This window comes from Colobus angolensis, unplaced genomic scaffold (genome assembly GCF_000951035.1).
Source record: "Colobus angolensis palliatus isolate OR3802 unplaced genomic scaffold, Cang.pa_1.0 Scaffold332, whole genome shotgun sequence".
Taxonomy (NCBI): domain Eukaryota; kingdom Metazoa; phylum Chordata; class Mammalia; order Primates; family Cercopithecidae; genus Colobus; species Colobus angolensis.
Genome location: NW_012116622.1, coordinates 824,620 through 844,426, shown reverse-complemented (window position 1 = coordinate 844,426; position 19,807 = coordinate 824,620).

Genomic DNA, 19,807 nt, shown 5'->3' with positions numbered 1-19,807 from the left:
TACAAACAGAGGGAAGTAGAGATCTGCAGTGGGCCGCTTCACTGCTTGCCTGCACCCAGTGACTGCCAACGACAAAACCTTTTACTGTCTTATGCTGTTACCCAGACACTGAAAATACATAAAGTCATTTCACTACTGGGTCTTTATTTAACAAACAAACAAACAAACAAAAATAAATAAATAAAGATCAAAGAGACCATTTAAAGCAGAAACAATAACAATTTAAGAAATCTTCTTTATTATTTCCAACTTTTATTTTACATTCTAGGGTATGTGTGCAGGATGTGCAGGTTTGTTGCATAGGTAAATGTGTGCCATGTGGTTGGCTGTACAGATCAACCCATCGCCTAGGTATTAAGTCCAGCATCCACTAGCTCTTCTTCCTCTTCCCCCCTCTCCTCCCACCCTCTGCCCTCTGACAGGTCCCAGAGTGTATTGTTCCCCTCTATGTGTCCATGTGTTCTCAAACTTTAGCTTCCACTTATAAGTTAGAGCATGCGGTCTTTGATTTTCTGTTCCTGCATTAGTTTGCTAAGGATGATGGCTTCCAGCTCCATCCATCCCTGCAAAGCACATTATCTCATTCCTTGTTATGGATGCATGGTATTTCATGGTATATATGCACTTTTTCTTTATCCAGTCTATCATTGATAGGTATTTAGATTGATTCCATGTCTTTGCTGTTGTGAGTAGTGCTGCAATGAACAGCATGTGAATGTATCTTTAAAATAGATTGATTCATATTCCTTTGGGTATATACCCACTAATGGAATTATTGTGTAAAATGCTATTTTTAAGTCTTTAAGGAGTCACCACACTGTCTTCCAGAATGGTTAAACTAATTTACACTCCCACCAACAGTATACACACATTTTTTTTTCTATACAACCTCACCAGCACCTGTTTTTTGGTTTTTTTTTTGACTTTTTAATAATTGTCATTCTGACTGGCGTGAGATGGTATGCCTTGTGGTTTTGATTTGCATTTCTCTAATCATCAGTGATGTGAGGATTTTTTCATGTTTGTTGGCTGTATGTATGTCTTTTTTTGAGAAGTATCTGTTCATGTTCTTTGTCCACTTTTTAATGAGGGCATTTTTTTTTTCTTGTAAATTTGTTTAAGTTCCTTATAGGTGCTGGATATTACATCTTTGCTAGATGCATAGATTGCAAAACTTTTCTCCCATTCTGTAGGTTGTCTGTATATTCCGTTGATAGTTTCTTTAGCTTGTGCAGAAGCTCTTTAGTTTAGTTAGATCCCATTTGTCAATCTTTGCTTTGCTGCAATTTGTGTGTGTGTGTGTGTGTGTGTGTGTGTGTGTTTGTCATGAAATATTTGCCTGCGCCTATATCCTGAATGGTATTGCCTAGGTTTTCTTCTTCTTTTTTTTTTGGAGTCTGAATTTCCTTTCCTTCATTTCAAAAAAAGTAAATAATTATCTCAGGTTCTTGGGCATCTCCACAATTTTTTCCAAACAAATGCCTCAAAGAGAGAGAAATAGTGAGAGTGAGAGTGAGAGTGAGCAAGCGAGAGAGAGAAAGAGAGAGAGCACCTAGGTTTTCTTCTAAGGTTATTATTGTTTGGGGTCTTACATTTAAGTCTCTAAACCATTTATCAGTTGATTTTTGTATATGGTGTAAGGAAGGGGTACATTTTCAATTTTCTTCATATGGTTAGCCAGTTCTCCCAGCACCATTTATTAATAGGGAATACTTTCCCCATTGCTTGTTTCTGTTTATTTATTTATTTACTTTGTTACATTTGTCAAAGATCAAATGGTTGTAGCTGTGTGGTCTTATTTTTCTGGGTTCTCTATTCTTTTTCACTGGTCTATGTGTATGGTTTTGTACTAGCACCATGCTGTTTTAGTTACTGTAGGTAGCCTTGTGGTATAATTTGAAGTTGGGTAGCATGATGTCTTCAGCTTTCTTTTTTTTTCTTTTTTTTTTTTTTTTTTTTGCTTACAATTGCCTTGACTATTTGTGCTCTTTTTTTGGTTTCACATAAATTTTATAATAGTTTCTCTTTTTTTAATTCCATGAAGAATTTCAATGCTAGTTTAATGGAAATTGCATTGAACCTATAAATTGCTTTGAGTCGTATAGCCATTTTAATGAAGTTGATTCTGCCTACCCATGGGCATGGAATGTTTTTCCATTTGTGTGTGTCATCTATGATTTGAACAGTGGTTTGTAGTTCTCGTTGAAGAGGTCCTTCACATTTCTTGTTAGCTGTATTTCTAGGGATGTGCTGTGGCAGTTGTGAATGGGATTGTGTTCCTGATTTGGTTCTTGGTTTGCCTATTGTTGGTTTATAAGAATGCTAGCAATTTTTGCACATTGATTTTGTATCCTGAGATGTTGCTGAAGTTTCTTATTGGTTTAAGAAACTTTCAGGCTGAGATGATGTGGTTTTCTAGATATAACATCATGTTATCTGCAAACAAAGATAGTCTGACTTCCTCTCTTCCTGTTTGAATGCTCTTTCTTTCTTTCTCCTGCCCAATTGCCATGGCCAGACTTCTGATACTACGTTGAGTGGGACTGCTGAGTGAGGGCAACCTTGTCTAATGCTGGTTTTCAAGGGGAATGTTTCTAGCTTTTGCCTAGTCAGTATGATATTGGCTGTGGGTTTGTCATATATGGCTCTTATTATTTTGAGGTATGTTCCCCACTAAAGATATTAAACATATCATCAAGACAGAAAACTAATAAAGACATTCAGGACTTGAGCTCAGCTGTGGATCAAGTGGACCTGATAGATATCTACAGAACTCTCCACCCAAAAACAACAGTATATACATTCTTCTCATCACCATATAGCACTTATTCTAAAATTGATCACATAATTGGAAGTAAAACACTCCACAGTAAATGCAAAAGAACTGAAATCATAAGAGTCTCTTGGTCCACTACACAATCAAATTAGAACCCAAGATTAAGAAATTTAGTCAAAACCATTCAACTATATGGAATTTGTTTTTTTTGTTTTGTTTTGTTTTGTTTTGTATTTTTTGAGAAGGAGTCTCGCTCTGTCGCCCAGGCTGGAGTGCAGTGGCCAGATCTCAGCTCACTGAAAACTCCGCCTCCCGGGTTTATGCCATTCTCCTGCCTCAGCCTCCTGAGCAGCTGGGACCACAGGCACCCGCCACCTCGCCCAGCTAGTTTTTTGTTTTAGTGGAGACAGGGTTTCACCGTGTTAGCCAGGATGGTCTCGATCTCCTGACCTCGTGATCCACCCGTCTCGGCCTCCCAAAGTGCTGGGGTTACAGGCTTGAGCCACCGCGCCCGGCCCAACTACATGGAATTTGAACAATCTGCTCCTGAATGACTCTTGGGTAAATAATGTAACTAAGGCAAAAATCAAGAAGTTATCTGAAACTAATGAGAACAAAGATACAGTGTACCAGAATCTCTGGGATGCAGCTAAAGCACTGTTAAGAAGAAATATTTTAAAAATTAAACGATGCCCTTATTTCTTCTATATTGTCAGTCTGTAATGAGTTGGAAAAGCCATACATAAAATAAGCAGGGAATGTGAACTACTGTAAATCAGACTTCTGAACTCTATAAATCAAAATCTCTACCAAAATGTTGCTAACTGAAAACACTGTCATAGGTTTCATAGCCTGTAATTATTACTAACTAACTAATCATTTAAAGAAAGTAATTTACATCTTAATTTGGTATATGTTACCTTGTATCATGTTAAATGAAGGGTTCCCACATCACTCTTGATAACGTTATTCATAGATAAGCCTCTCTCAGATGCCTATCTCTAGACTGACACATCCACCAGGACAATGTTATTTACTTTTTATGTAGCCAATTAGAATTTTTCAACTAATAAAAGTATCAATAATTCATAAAGTTTTAACACGAGGAGAGTCTCTTTATTGACAATAACCACTAAAAGCATTGCAGAGCCACTCTAAACTATTTAGAATAATCATTTTCAACTGTGTTTCGTCTATAAATTTTTTCATTTTAATAGTTTAATAAGCCAATCCAAAGAAAATACATAGTAAAAAGCAAATTCCATATATTACTGACCAAAATTTACATTTTTCTACATTTGTAGAATTCAAAGACGAAATATAAACAAAATATAAGAGAAAGACATTCATCCTTAAGAAGCATGTGTTTATTTAAAAGTCTATAATCAACTTTCTAAAGTATATTGTATCACTTATTAAGAAATTAAAACTTGCTTCATTTAGAATATTCATCAAATTTTAGACATTAATTTCAAATTACGTCAGCCTGCTTTTGTGCAGAGTAAGCCAAATAAAGCTGATCATAGGGGAAAAAAAAGAGAGAGGAGAGAAAAAGAGAGAGAAGAAAGGTAGAGAGAAAGAGTGAGAGTATGAGGGAGAGAGAAAGGTATTTTAGTCTGTCTCATGTTATTTGTAAAAGCAGAAGTGCATATGGAAACTATGAACCTACTTTATATATAAGTGGCACCTGGGCAACTATTTGAAATTGGATCATGCAGAAAATACTTAATTGAGGATAAATTTAGATTTCCATTCTCTGGGTGGACAGAATGAGCACTGTAAAATTTTCAAACACTATATAAACAGAAACCTCATTATTATTATTATATTATGTATATTCATTAGAACTGGTGTTTCACCATTCTCTCAACTACAATACCTTTTTGCCACCTTCTACCTCAGTCCATTTTATCTCATTTGGCACTAACATTCCCTTACCACTCTTCTTAATAATATAACCACAAATGTGAAGAGGTCATAAAAGTTTTCCTTGCATAAGATAGGTTCTCTTCTCAAGACTAGATCATAAGCTGAGAAAATGATTCGCTTGTTCACTTCAGTACTCATGGAATCTCATTTGAAAGTGAAAATGCCTTCTCTTGGCAACAAAGGAATACAATATAATGATACACAAAAGTACTATTGGTTAATTAGGCTTATATAGGCAAACTGGTCACCTAACTAAAATTTATAAAATTGATTTCATGGGTAAAATATTTCGATTTAAAACCTTTATTTTCAAGTGAATTATTATAATAGTATACATTTTCCTGCTGGAATCTGCTCTACTGACATTGTACTGCCACTCCCTTTTATCATAAAGAGCTTGTTAAATTGTGGGTATCTTATAAAAGGGAAAAAACATATATGTAGAGATTAATTTTATTTAAAACATTAATTTGCTTATGAGATTACTCATTAGTCATCTGATAGGGAGCAAATATCTGATGGTGTGACTAAAGGGAGAGCTGAGATTTCAAGAATCAGGGAAAAGGGCTGTAGAAGAAAAAGCAACAAATTTCTGGAATCCAAGGGATTCTGACATGGGGTAGGGTTTACAAATGAGGTGTTACATGTGGCACAGTTGTAGAAGAAATCACTGGGCCAGGCAGAAGATAAAGAAGAGAAAATTAAAGAATCTTTGTGGAGAATACCTTCATCTGCTTAGAAATTTTGTCTGAAGTCACCCTTGCTAATGTACAACTAGTCTATGAAGACTGTGAAGACTGGCATTAAACAAATATGAAGGCTGGAATTAAGCAGCCAGTAATTCTTCCTATGATAAGAATTGTCTCTTCTCATTGTCAAAGCATTTTCTGTCTTAAGTGTTTTTTGTTGTTGTTGTTGTTGTTGTTTTGTTTTGTTTTTTTAATTTCTAATGCTAAATCCCCAAATTAGTTCTATTTCACCTAGAGTAATAATTTCTGTGTTGACTCTTGGGATTACCAAAGTACTATATGCTTTTTAAAAGTACATTTATAAGCTAAATATACACTCTTTCTTTGCATCAAATGATGAATCTGGTGATATTATTGGAACAATTAAGTTATTTTAGGTTATTTAATAGCTTCTTAGTAAAAGTGTTCTGCCTTTATCATTTCAGTCATTTTAAACCAGATTAGACAAGTCACTGGGGAATACACTGTAAAAAGCTGCCTCCTGACTGTGAACTAAATTGCGAACTACAGCAGGACTTTACTCTCTTTAGTTTTGTTACGAGTGACAGCTGTGTTCTGAGTGCAAAAATAAGAACTTAAAGCCACCCACGGAGTTCTCTTTCAAAATAACCTGTTTTCAAGAGTTCTGAATCTGAACTAGAAGTTTTTTTTTCTGTTTTTTACACTGTTATTTTAAAAATAAGCACTGAAATCAGTGTACTTTGACATACCAGTGATTGAAGATATTACAGAATACACATTTCCATAGACTGAGGAATGGAGGAATTCAAATCTCTGGAATTCCCCATAAGCACGAAGTACCCTGTTAGTGGTTTTCTGACAATTCTTAATTCAAGGTTGTCAATGGAAGGTGTAAAAAAATCTGTACATGTATGTTGGGGAGATAGAAGGGAAGTAACATCTCCTCTGCCCTTGCTCTGCCAGCCCCACTGCATTTCAATAATCACTGCTTCAGATTATATAAGTGCCAATCAAAACTTGCTTTGGGGATTTTTCTCTTAAAATATTTGTTTCCAATTCTTTCATTTGAAGTTAATAGACTATCTGGTTGTTATATAATATATTAAGGACAGAGTTAGTAGAAAGAGAATTAATTTAACTGGCATTAAACCTTTAAACACACATTAGTTTTTAACAAGTTAAATATTAGATCATCTCAAGGCAACTTACAAACTAATGATTCAAATGACAGCTCTTCTACTACTTTTCTGAGCAAACTGAGTAGCTGGGTTAAACAGTCAGTAATACTTCATATAAAGCCTTGGTAAGTCAAGACTGTCTTCCTGGTATAGAAGGAAGTTTGGGGGTTGTAGAAATTGACAGAGTACCTCCTTGTGGATTGACTGGTACCAGAACTATCTTTTTCATTGGATATCTTGTCAAGATGGAGTTGCTGGTACACTCTGAAATTATGACTTGCATCAATAGGGCATTCCTTTGCTACACCTACTACTCTGGTTTTTACTTCAAATCTCTCTGTGCTCATTTGCTGATAGTTTTTTACACATCTTCCATTCATTACTGTAGCTCCCTTAATCCCACCTCTATCCAGTCTGTTTTTTGTCTATCCATTGAATAGTGTAGGACAGCAGTCCCCAATCCTTTTGGCACAGGGGGCCAGGTGGGTGAGGGGGATGGTCTTGGGATGAAACTGTTTCACTTCAGGATGAAACTGTTCCACCTGAGATTATCAGGTATTAGTTAGATTCTCATAAGGAGGGCTTAACCTCGATCTTTCCCATGCACAGTTCACAATAGTGTTTGCGCTCCTATGAGAAACTAATGCTACTGCTGATCTGACAGGAGGTGGAGCTCTGGTGGTAGTGCCCACTTGCCTCCTGTTCACCTCCTCCTGCATGGCCCAGTTCCTAACAGGACACTGACCGGCGCTGGTCCACTGACCAGGGGCTGGAGACCCCTGGCATAGGACATTTAATCTCTACAGAACGGTGATTTTATTGGCACTTGCTTCATTTGTATATGTCTGTGTGTGTGTGTGTGTGTGTGTGAAAGAGACAGAGACAGAGGGACAGAGAAACTATAATTATTCATGTTAAGTACTTGAATGTTAAGCACAGGGCCCTGCCACTGTAATTTCTGCAAATAAATATTTGCTACCACTAGTATTATTTTTATCTCAGTAGTACGATTCCTGTCCATGTACCACAATCCTGGTATTTGCATCATTTATTTTGGCATCGTCTCCACTGATACTTTCCATGCAGTCTTAGCTGAGCATAGATCTACCCCTATCCTGCCTTTCGGTCATCTAGATGCCTCCTCCTATGTAATTCTGACTTAGACTTGGTAGGAATTCTGTTCATAGTTCTACTTAAATATCTTTTGTTTGAGAGGGAAAGGGTAGATAATATCTAGTTTGTACCTACATGAGAAACAGGGAAACAATACAGGTCTTTAGATATAATTTAATGATTAAGGGTTACCAATGACTGAAATACATATCTATTTTTGAGTTTTCATCCTTGTCATGTAAGCATATTCAATCAAAAAATACGTTTTTGAATGTCTTCTTGGAGTTTCAGACCTCATCAGTATAGAATCTCAAATATAAAGAATAAACTGTTTAATTAAACCTCTGCAAAGACAGATTTAATGAGTCTAGCACGGTGTTATCCAATATTGTAGCTGCATATAGCTATTTCTATTTAAGTTTAAATTCAGACCCTCCGGCACTCACACTAGCCAAAATTTAAGTGTCTACTAAACACATGCAGGTAGTGGCTACTATATAAAATAGCACGGTTCTTTCCCCATAGACAGTTGTCTCAGATATTGCTGATCTACCAAAAAGTGACCAATATTTTATTCTAACCTAACCAAGCTAGAGACATCAAAAGTAAAAATACAAAACAGATACGGTCCAAATGCAAAAGAAGCTGGTCTTAAAGATACTTGTAACCTAGCAGCCAGAAGAAACACCAAGTGCCCATTCTTCAAGTGTTTCAGTAAGCTTTATTTCTAGGACACTCATTCAGTTCAAACAATTGAACAATTCTCTGTTAGACCAGTACTTCTATATTATGAGGATCTTCCACTTATCTGGGTCAGCAAACTTCTTAGAACAAATTAAAGACCTTGAAAAGAGATGGCCTATATAGTTGTTCCTCAATATTCAAGGGAGATTGGTTTCAGGACCTCCCAAGGATACCAAAATCCATGAATGTTCACGTCCTTGATATAAAATGGTGTAGTATTTACATATAAGCTATGCCCATCCTCTTTAAATCATATACTTAAAATCTCTGAATCATCTCTAGATTGCTTATAATACTTAACAAAATGTAAATGCTACATCAATAGTTCTTCTGTATTGTTTAGGGAATAATGACCAAAAAAAGTTTGCACATGTTCAGTGGAGACAAAATTCTTTAAAATATTTTTAATCCACAGTGGGTTGAATCCATAGATGCAGTATCTATAGAGATGGAGGACCAACTGTATCTGAAAACTTATAATTTGCATCAAGAGGGTCTCTTTTTGTTGGCATTTCATTGCTCCAAAAATTGGCTGAGTTATTAGTGATAAGAAGAGGTGGTAACCAATTCAACAAATCCATTAGTAAACCGGAAATATATGTTCTCCTTGACCCATCTATTAAATATAAATTTGGATGGAGAAACATATCTAATGACCATCCCATTCAACCTGGGGAAATTTGGATTTGCACCCCAGAATCAGGGTGGTTATTTGTATCTTAAGGAATTATGACACACATCTCTGCATGGTTGGTGTTTTAGCCATACCGGTCATTAAAGATCAGAGTCAACTTCAAGAACTGCAAATGAACTCCTACTTTTACTAGATACCTGGATGTTAGAATGCTGATTGGTCGCTTTTATTTCAAAAGTATCCTGACAGGTGGAAATCAAATTTGATACTTAAAAAAATGAAGAAATTTTATATGCTTTTAAGACTTGAAACTTTCACAAAATGAGATACAAATGATTGCCTATTTCTAATAATATATAAGCAAGTAATATTATTAAAACTTAGTGGGATTGGAAAACAGCATCATGCAGGGTTTAAAAAGTGCAAAGATCGTGTAGTTCATTAGTCCCCCCTCTGGAAAAAAAAAAATCCTTTTCATTACATTATTTGCTTAAACACATCTAGTTACAACAATTTGAACGTTAAGTATACTTCATAAAAAGTATTTTCCCAATTAAGAAAATAATGCATGTTTATTGTGGAAATTTCAGAAAACACAAAAACAGATGTGGCAGGGTCATATATTAAGATGTTAATTTGCAGATTACTTTAAAAATATTCTTCTAATCCTTATTTCTTTTCTTTTTTTCTTTTTTGTGACAGAGTCTTGCTCTGTCACCCAGGCTGGAGTGCAGTGGCGTGATCTCGACTCACTGCAACCTCCGCCTCCCAGGTTCAAGCATTTCTCTGCCTCAGCCTTCCAAGTAGCTGAGATTACAGGCACCCACCACCACCTTGCCTGGCGAATTTTTTTAGAGATGAGGTTTCACCATGCTGGCCAGGCTGGTCTTGAACTCCTGACCTCGTGATCCACCTGCCTTGGCCTCCCAAAGTGCTGGGATTACAGGCGTGAGCTACTGCGCCCAGCCCCAATCCTTATTGCAAGAGAAAAGTTAGAAGTCTTTGCTCTTCCTCACTCAGGAAAGATTTCTGTTACAAAGCTGAAAGCTGAAGTTGTTTGCAGACAACTTTATTTCCTCAATTTAGTTTTCAGAAAGTCTGAGCTCCTGGGGCAAGAAGTTTCTCTTGGGAAACAAGATGGATGAGTACTTTAAAGAAGACATAGTGGCTGCAATGGGCCTAAGGCTGAAAGATGGTAAAATAAATGCCAGATCTTGGGTTTGAAAGGGATTGGGCCACGTGACTCAATTATCTGCAGTACCTTAAGAAAAGGTGGCAGCTCTAGGGGATTGAAAGATGTAATTGGGAGGTACCACAGCTTAAAAATATTCTTCAACCACAGAAAAATACAGAGCTCTCTTATTTCAACAGATCATAGAGCTGCATGCAATTGACATCTTATCAGAACAGTGTGGACCTGAGACCAGAGAGCTTCCCAAATGCTTTACGCCAAATATTTTACTCCTACCTGGAGTAAATATGACTTCTGTGGAGTTGTATACCAAACCCCACAGAATGTTTCACACAGCTTGTGGTAGGGGAATGGTTGTAATAACAATTGTGTTAGAATTTCTTATTATCTAGAAATAGGGCTTGGAGTTAGATTCAATTTAATTAACATAAAATAATATGACATTTCTTGCCTGTTTGCATTTGTGGACTAAAACTTACATACTCTAAATTCATACAGAACAAAACTAAATCTTAACATTCAGGGTTCCATGTCTGTTCTAGAACTAAAATAAATGAAAATAATTGAAAGCAATTAATAACTGTATTGTAAAGATGAGTATAAACTGAAAAAAAATACTATAGTGGTTTTTTTTGTTTGTTTGTTTGTTTTTATCCATAAAGATGCTTCCCTTGAAATTGTTCAGTTAGGGAAAATAAACATATAACAGTACTAACATGTTATTTAAGAATGTCTGTCCTTTTTACTCATCCATTATTGGTCATTAGTCAATTAAAACAAGTTTGGACTTCACAGTATGCCATCAAAACCCAGCTTACATTTCCATATTTGTATATGCATAACAAAGAGCTAAGTAAAATGCTATTTAAACAAACTCATTTTTGTGGGATTACTATTACTTGGATAATTCACAAGGTGGTTTCGTTCAACACCTTTAGAGAGAAAAGCATATAATTCATGTTTTCTTCTTTTCTGGATGAAATAACAGTTCTAGACTTCTGGCATATTTCCAACCTTTTCACTTGCTGTTCCAATTCTGGAAATATGAAAAAATTCAAGTACTTGGTATAGACATATTATTCATATATATACATATGTATACATGTAAACACATAAGTACATTGAACTTGGAATAATTGTATACATCAAGAGGCTGAGAATGTTCCAAGCTGAGTAGACAAAAGGGCTCAATATACATCCATCTCAATCAGTGGTTTTAAAGCTTGAAGTCTGTACTTTGACTTATTCCACAAAATGAAAGTGAAAGCTTTACTCATTTTCTCAATGGAAAAAAATCAATTTCCCTATGAATTAGTAACCTGCAATGAAAAACATTGTGTCATTTAAGGTAAGTAGAGGCTGGGCATGGTGGCTTACACCTGTAATCCCAACACTTTGGGAGGATATGGTGGGAGAAGCGCTTGAGGCCAAGAGTTTGAGACCTCCCTGGGCAATGTAGCATGAGCCCCATCTCTGTAATAAATAAATGAATATAAATAAAATGAAATAAAGTTGACTTTAAAAAATATGCAATGACTTAATTTAAAAATGAGAACAGGACTTTGAACAAAATCAGAACTCCCTCTAGTGTTCCAAGTTGCTCTGCACCACTATGGAAAAAAAGAAAATATAAAAGAGACAGCATAGGAATGTTCCCTTTCCTTCTGACCAGACAACTAGCTTGTTGCCCTATTTGGCTCTGTATCACAAGTATGTTGGGAGGCCTGGCAATTACTGATAGACTAGGAGGCTACCAAAATGGCTCTCTTATGACCTTGAGCCAAGATCACCAAAATGCCAATTTTGGCTCTTGGAAACAACTGCCCTTCTCTTTGTGCATTTTGATGCAAATGGAAAAGGGCATATTGGTGCTATTCCAAAGAGTAAGCACTAATGCTATACAGCTGGCAGGAATTACCTTCCTTCTTGAGACTTTGAGTTCCCTGGTAGCATATGTTATTCATCAAAACACAGCTGATTTCACATGTTAACAATTGTATAATGAGCATGTAAGCTTATAATGACCCCCACACATACCAATGACTCCCGAGTCAGAGGAACACCCCCACCCCCACTCTCCTTTTGTCTCTTTACTGCTTTGTTAAACCCGTTCTCAGGGTAGTGCCACTCTCCTTTCTCTCTTCTTTTTTTTAAGAAAACTTCAATTTAGACTTGTCTGTCTGTCAAAGCCAAAGTGTAAACTGAAAAAAATACTATAGTTTTTTTTTTTTTTTTCATAAAGATGCTTCCCTTGAAATTGTTTAATTAGGGCAAATAAACATATAACAGTACTAACATGTTATTTAAGAATGTCTGTCCTTTTTACTCATCCATTATTGGCCATTAGTTAATTAAAACAAGTTTGGACTTCACAGTATGCTATCAAAACCCAGCTTACATTTCCATATGTGTATATGCATAACAAAGAGCTAAGTAAAATGCTATTTAAACAATTAAACTCATTGTTGTGGGATTACTATTGTGATTTGTCAGTTCTCACTATGAGGGGAGACAAGGAAGATAAATCAATAAAAATCACCCACAAGGCAATCTACACAGATGTATTCACCTTGAGCCAAATGCTCCTTCAGGGTTCCCTAGGAGTTCAGTGTGAATTGTTTGATGGGTGGACAAAGTGGGGGCTATATGAAGGTAAATGATACTGATCAACTAGTCCCCAGCAGGTTTTTGGCTGTGGTTCCTTATCAGGGGCATCTCCCTGATTTTTCTCCCACTGTTGTTCCTTTGTTTCCCTGTAAGGAGATGTGAATTTTCACGTCTGTGTTCTTAACACAAGCATGGTATCATGGTACTGGATACAGACATTTCAGCTGGAGTTGTAGTGATGCTTTCTTTCTGAAGCACATGTTTTAAGAACTTGGGGCTGAGCACGGTGACTCACGCCTGTAATCCCAGCACTTTGGGAGGCCAAGGCGGGTGGATCACGAGGTCAGGAGATTGAGACCATCCTGGCTAACATGGTAAAACCCCGTTTCTACTAAAAATACAAAAAATTAGCCAGGCATGGTGGCGGCCGCCTGTACTCCCAGCTACTAGGGAGGCTGGGGTGGGAGAACGGCGTGAACTCGAGAGGCAGAGCTTGCAGTGAGCCGAGATCCCGCCACTGCACTCCAGCCTGGGCGACAGAGTGAGACTCCGTCTCAAAAGAAAAAAAAAAAAAAGAACTTGGATATTTGTGTACTAGTGAAAGTGCTGTTTCGCCTGCTTTTTATATAAAGGCATTTTTAAAATCTTTAGACAATTCTGAAGCTTCTCTAGTGTATAAGAATATACATCCGTGTTATTACTTATTCAGGAACAATGTTGTAGTGGGCACTCATAATATCAAGGCAAATAAAACTTATCCATCTTACAGAAAGCAGGTCAAGAGAGGTTTTGGAGTAAGTGTGGCTTGAAAAAGAATTACTTTGAATACTTAAAATTAGCAAATAACTTATATGTAGTCATCATGAATCTCTTCACGGGGAAGTTAGTGGGATAATAAGCGTGAATTCATATTCTTGGTGACCATCTGTGTTTTTAGTAAGCCTGGACTTTCCTCTGAGGTGTCCTGTGTAATCTAGTTCTTTAAGGCTTTTCTTGTCTGAGAAATATTGAGATTGGTGTGATCCTGAGGTGATTTTATTCTACTATCCTATGTGTCTCCAGGTGAAGCAGGGTCATATTAATTAGTATCTTTGAAACAGGAAAGGAACTATAAAAACCTAAGTTGAGAGCTGAAAGGAATTGTTAAAGAAGAAAGAGGAAATTCTTTTCACTTTGTCTCTAGGTTAAGTTTAGGGTTGTGAAAATTGAATGAGATGTTTCAAATAAAGAAATCAGCACAATGACTGACAGGTTATAAAGGTGCAATAAACACTAACTGGAGTAATAGAATGTTAATAGTTATCCCTTCCTCCCTTGGCACCTCTCTACTTTGGAATCAGTGTAAACAAAATAAGTAGGAAGAAAATGTTAGCTTTATTTTTGATAGGCTAAAAACAGAAAATGGATCTTTGAACTGCAGACAAAAAGGCTTACTAGCATTATTCCCCAGCCCCTGCAAGTGTGTAACTTGAAAGCACAATCATGGAAAGTCTCAGTCTACAGAGCCTATCCCCTTACCTGGCAATGCAGTCTCATACTAATCTGGGGAAGATAGGAAAGAATAAAGATAATGAATTCTCAATGATTTCCACAGTTTAATAAAATACCTCAGAAATGTGTACCAATGAATTTCATTCAACAAATTCTTGGGAGTATATTGCAAGTCAAAATTCTTTCACATAGATGTATCAGACTAGGGAGAAATAAGTTACACTCTCCAACTTTTAACTATTACTACTACTACTACTACTACTACTACTACTACTACTACTACTACTGTTGGTAATTGCAATTACTTTTGCACCAACCTACTACTATTATTACTATAAATGTACTGTGTGTCCATTACTTGCTTGCTCAGCTAAAGATTTAGAAATAAGGAAAGCAAAATACCTGAATTAAAGGAGTTTAGCAGAAGCTGTCCTTGAAAGCAAGGAGGATTTAACTCCTATTACATACATTATTGCATTAAGGTCATTTTTCACACTAGAGTTGTTTTCAGACAAACTCTGGCCTGGCTCCTCCTTTCTAATTTATTCTCCAGCTGCTTACTGCAACTATTCATGGTCCAGCAGGATTGGTCTCCACCAGTGAGAGTGAGTTTCCAGAGCAAAAGGAAGTAAAACAGAGTAGGGAGAACCAAAAGTCAATATGTAGAAAAATGGCCATTTGCTTTCATTTCAGGGATAAGAAATTCTTGCCAATGACTACCTTTTATGTGAAAAGTGTTAAATTCTCCAACTATAAGAGGAGAAGAATAGGGGAGAGTTGCCAGTAGTCGGAAGAAAAACAGCACTGCCCTTTTCAGCCATGAGCACACGGAATAAAACTTGAGAGTAGAAATTTAAAGGAACAAAGATTTTAGACTAATTTGTGTTAAATGAGAAAAATTAACATCTGGAATAGAGAAGACTTCAAGGACAAAAGGTAAGAGCACTATACAACAAAAGGCAACGTGCTGACTAGCAGCAGGGTTGGGGGTACTGAGTGGAGTAATAAAAATGGAAGGTAAATATGTTTAAAATGAGGCCAGGTGTGGTGGCTTATGCCTGTCATCCCAACACTTTGGGAGGTCAGGAGTTCCAGACCAGTCTGGAACTTGCAGTCCCAGCTACTCAGAAGGGGAGGCAGGAGAATCGCTTAAACCCAGGAGGCAGAGGTTACAGTGAGCCGAGATGACACCACTGCCCTCCAGCCTGGGTGACAGAGTGAGACTTTGTCTAAAAATAAAATAAAATAAAAATAAATAAATGAATAAAAATGTTATCCAAGAACAGAATAACTTGATCTAACATCTTTTTTTTTTTTTTTAATTTTCCATTGTGGTAAATTACATGTTACAAAATATTATTTTAACAATTTTACTGTGTACAATTAAATGACATTTAGTATATTGAAAATGTTGCACAGCATTACAAATTGTCTCCAAAACTGTTTCATCATCTCAGAAGAAAACCCCATATCCATTAAACAGTTGCTCTCCATTCCCTCTAGCCCTGAGCCTTGGTCACCACTAATCCATTTTCTGCTTCTATGCTGTATATTTCATATAAATGGATATTTCATATAAATGAATGCCTTGGCTTGAATTGTGTCCCCACAAAAAGATGTATTGAAGTTCTAATCCCCAATAATGTACACTTCTTTGGAAATAGGGCTCTTGCAGATATAACTAGTTAAGATGAGGTCATAGTGGAATATGACTCTTGATCCAATATAACTTTTGTCCTTATCAAGAAGAGAAGAGACATATATATGGACAGAATGCCATGTGACAATGGGAGCAGATCAAAGTGTTGCAGCTGCAAGCCAAGGGCTGCCAAAAACTGCTGGCAAATTGCCAGAAACTAGGAAGACACAAGGAAGGATTCTCCTGTAGGGTTTCAGAGGGAACACTGATCTCAGACTTCTAGGCTCCAGAACCACGAGATAATAAATTATTGTTTCAAGCCACTCAGTTTGTAAACTTAGTTATGGTAGCCCTAGGAAACTAATCATGTGATCATGAAATAGGTGATCTTTTTGCATTTGGCTTTTTTTTACTGCATGTAATGTGTTAAGCTCCATCCATGCTGTTGCAGGTTTCAGAACTTGATTCTTCAATATGAATGAATAGTATCCCATTGAGTACCACATTTTTTGTACAGTCTCAGATTGCTGAACTAACCTAACTTAAAGTATTCTTTAACTGCAAATGTGTGTTAACTTTAATTAATAAAAAACACATGTAAAAATCTGAAATTTAAAATCAGAGTACATAAAACTAAATCGTAGCCCTACTAACCAGTTGATAGGGTATGTTATTTAATCATTTTAATACTTTGTATTGTTTTGATCAGAATGAAAAAAAAACCTGCTTTGCTTCTAGAATTTTTTAATGAATCATTTTCATAATTCACCTTACATCTAGCCCTTCTGAAACACAGATCTATCCTACATCTCTGAGTTAGGAACCATCCTTAGCTGTTCACTCTATATGGAGCTCTATCTCAGTACTCACCATACCATGTTGTAACTGCTTATTCATTACTATCTTTCTCCTTTAGGCTTTGAGATGAAGAACTGTATCTTATTCATTTTTGTATCCCTTTGTATCCTTGGCACATAGTGAGTTCCCAATAACTGTTTACTGATTGAGTGAATAAATAAATGAAAAAGCCCAGTCTACTTGGAAGAATAACATTCCTGAGTATACCATTTTTCCTGAGTATACCATTGCTTGGCAGCAATACCAAATCCTAGACTCATGCTACCCAAGAAGGATGAATGGTCAGCTTCAAGATTTAAGAAGCTGAGCCAATGCTCACTTACTAGTGTTTATGGCTACAGGGTAGAATGTTTAATTAGCTTCAATTCTGAGTTTTCCTTTGGACATTCACATCTCTGCTTCAGTGTGTTTATTTTTATATCAAGATCAATTGTGTTTAGTCATAAAATGCACATTTGCTTTTAGAATATTTTTTAAAATCACCATACTTTAAAAAATAGTGAATTAATCACCAAGAAAACACAAGTTCTTTTGGAAAGCCAATGACTGCCTAGAAATTAGGGGAAAAATATAAACGGCTGTTAAATCCATGGGAATATGATAAATTAAATGCAATGCTTTCAGCAATTGTTGAATACTTACTTGATGCAAGGCACAGGGATTAACCCTGTGTGGGGTAAAAAGACAGATATAATATGACCTTAGGGCTCAACATTCTGGACAAAATAGACAACTACAAAATCAGTGACAGCCTGAGACAGAATATAATATATTTTTGGCTAGCACAGAGGTATAAGCAATGTATTCTAAAGACTCAGAGGAAGGAAGCACAGTATTAATTCTCAATAAAACAAAACTTCAGAAGGTAAAGCTTCAAAGAATAGCATCTGTTTGAGCTGGCTTACTTTGAAACACAAATTACAAAAAGCAACTTTTACTGTATGCTTGCTATGCTCCTGGTTCTCTGCTAAGAGCCTTACATTCTTCATTTAATTCTTACAGTCATGCTTGAAGATAAGACTATCATCATCATTTAACAAATGAAAAAGCAGAGGTTCAGATAAGCTAAGTAAATTTGTCTAAAGCCATATTGTTTTATGAGGTAGGGCCAGAATTTAAATCTGAGATAAATTTATAATAAACTTCAAATTCTTGGTTTTTTGAAGTGTTATCTCATAGTTCCTTGGATTGACCCCACTAATAGAGTTACCACACCTCCTGTTTCCTTGGAACACTTAACAACTGTCTCAATGAAAAATAAAGTATATGATCACCTTACCTAATAAACCACAATGAGTGAAGACAAAAGCTCCTCTGAAATCTCCCAAACACGACTGTTTTGCCAGTGTTATTTAGCAAGTAGCTCATTGGTTTAAACATGTGTCTTCCCAAACAATCTACCTCAGCTTTGCATCATCTTTCATCCTCAACTTGTGAGTCATTTTAGACAAAAATCAAGCAAATAAATTATGTATTTGTGCGTATATTTGTGTTTATGTATTCTTTTCTGTTACTAAAGATGCAATAATTTAACATCAATTCCTCATTTGACAAACAAATGTGATTTTAACTTAGGCTCTGAGGCCAGTCTTATATCCAGAGTCTGACCTGATATCAGAAGAAAATATAACCTTCCAACCCTGTTTGTTTATTCTTTTATTTCCAGTCAAAACTCCATGAGAGACTTCTATCTGGGGAAAGGGAAAATAATGAAGACTACGTTTTGTAAATATTGACTTCCAAACTAAAGGATTTTTGCCACTTATGACCAGGCCTCTTGAAAAGAAGGACAGAACAGGATCCTTTCTTCTCAGTTGATACGCATTTTAAAATACTAAAAAATATCTGTTTAAGATCAGGGGATGGTAGGAAGTCACAAAAATTCTGTAGCAATTACAACAACTTTTAGTAATTTTCAGAAGTTATGACATTTCTGGAACTTCTTCCCTCGGGAGAATTTTAAAAAATTCGATATTCTATGATGCAGTCTTCTAACATTCCCTGTAACTACAGTATAATCTCTTACAAAACAGCATGGCCTATGAAAATATGGCCAAATCTTTTTCTGTGACCAATTCAAGTATTATTAATCAACCTTGGCTCACTTTCTTTGGATGGTTATCACTGAGAATTGCCTTCATTAAACTAGTCCTGTGCATGTGTATATGTGTGTATGTTTCTATGTATGTATGTTATATTGAAGCATTTTATCGTAATCTCCCTATTTCCTTCTCTTCTAAGTGGTAAGGGTGAGGACGTTACACTTTACTCTTTTTAATGCAGGCTTTTTCGTTTTCCAAAGTAATTTACAAATATATTTTTACAGAATAAATTCTACTGCATTCAAATATATTTTCCTCATACTTAATATTTTAAAAGTATTCTAATATATAAAAATATTATAAATATATATGCACACATATGTACACACACACAGACACAGACACACATGCGTGCGCGCACACACACACACACATTAGACCTCATATAAGTGACTGAAAAGATTTGAAAAAACCGAAAATGGTAAAATACACCTTTGAATAATAAAGAGAATATTCACTGAGAAAAAATCTGCCCATATAAATTCATGCAGCACATATGAAGTCTAATTACATATTTAATACCTTGGAATCATTTTCACATTTTAAGAGAATATTTACAAGTCAGCTAAACTTCTAAACCCTTCCCACTGGTAAGAAACACTACAGTGTGGAAAAGAATGGTATCCAGTATTTCCTAGCATGTCTCTTTTCATTGATAAAATTAATCTTAGTGAAATATTTCTTAGCCAAAACTTCTGAGTTATAACGCAGTTTCATAGTTAGTGGTGATCACTGTGAAATCTGTTTACCTATTGGTGGATATCTGTGTTGTTTGCAAATAAAGCTGCTATCAACATTTTTATAAAAGGTTGAGAGTTAATAAATATTTCTAAT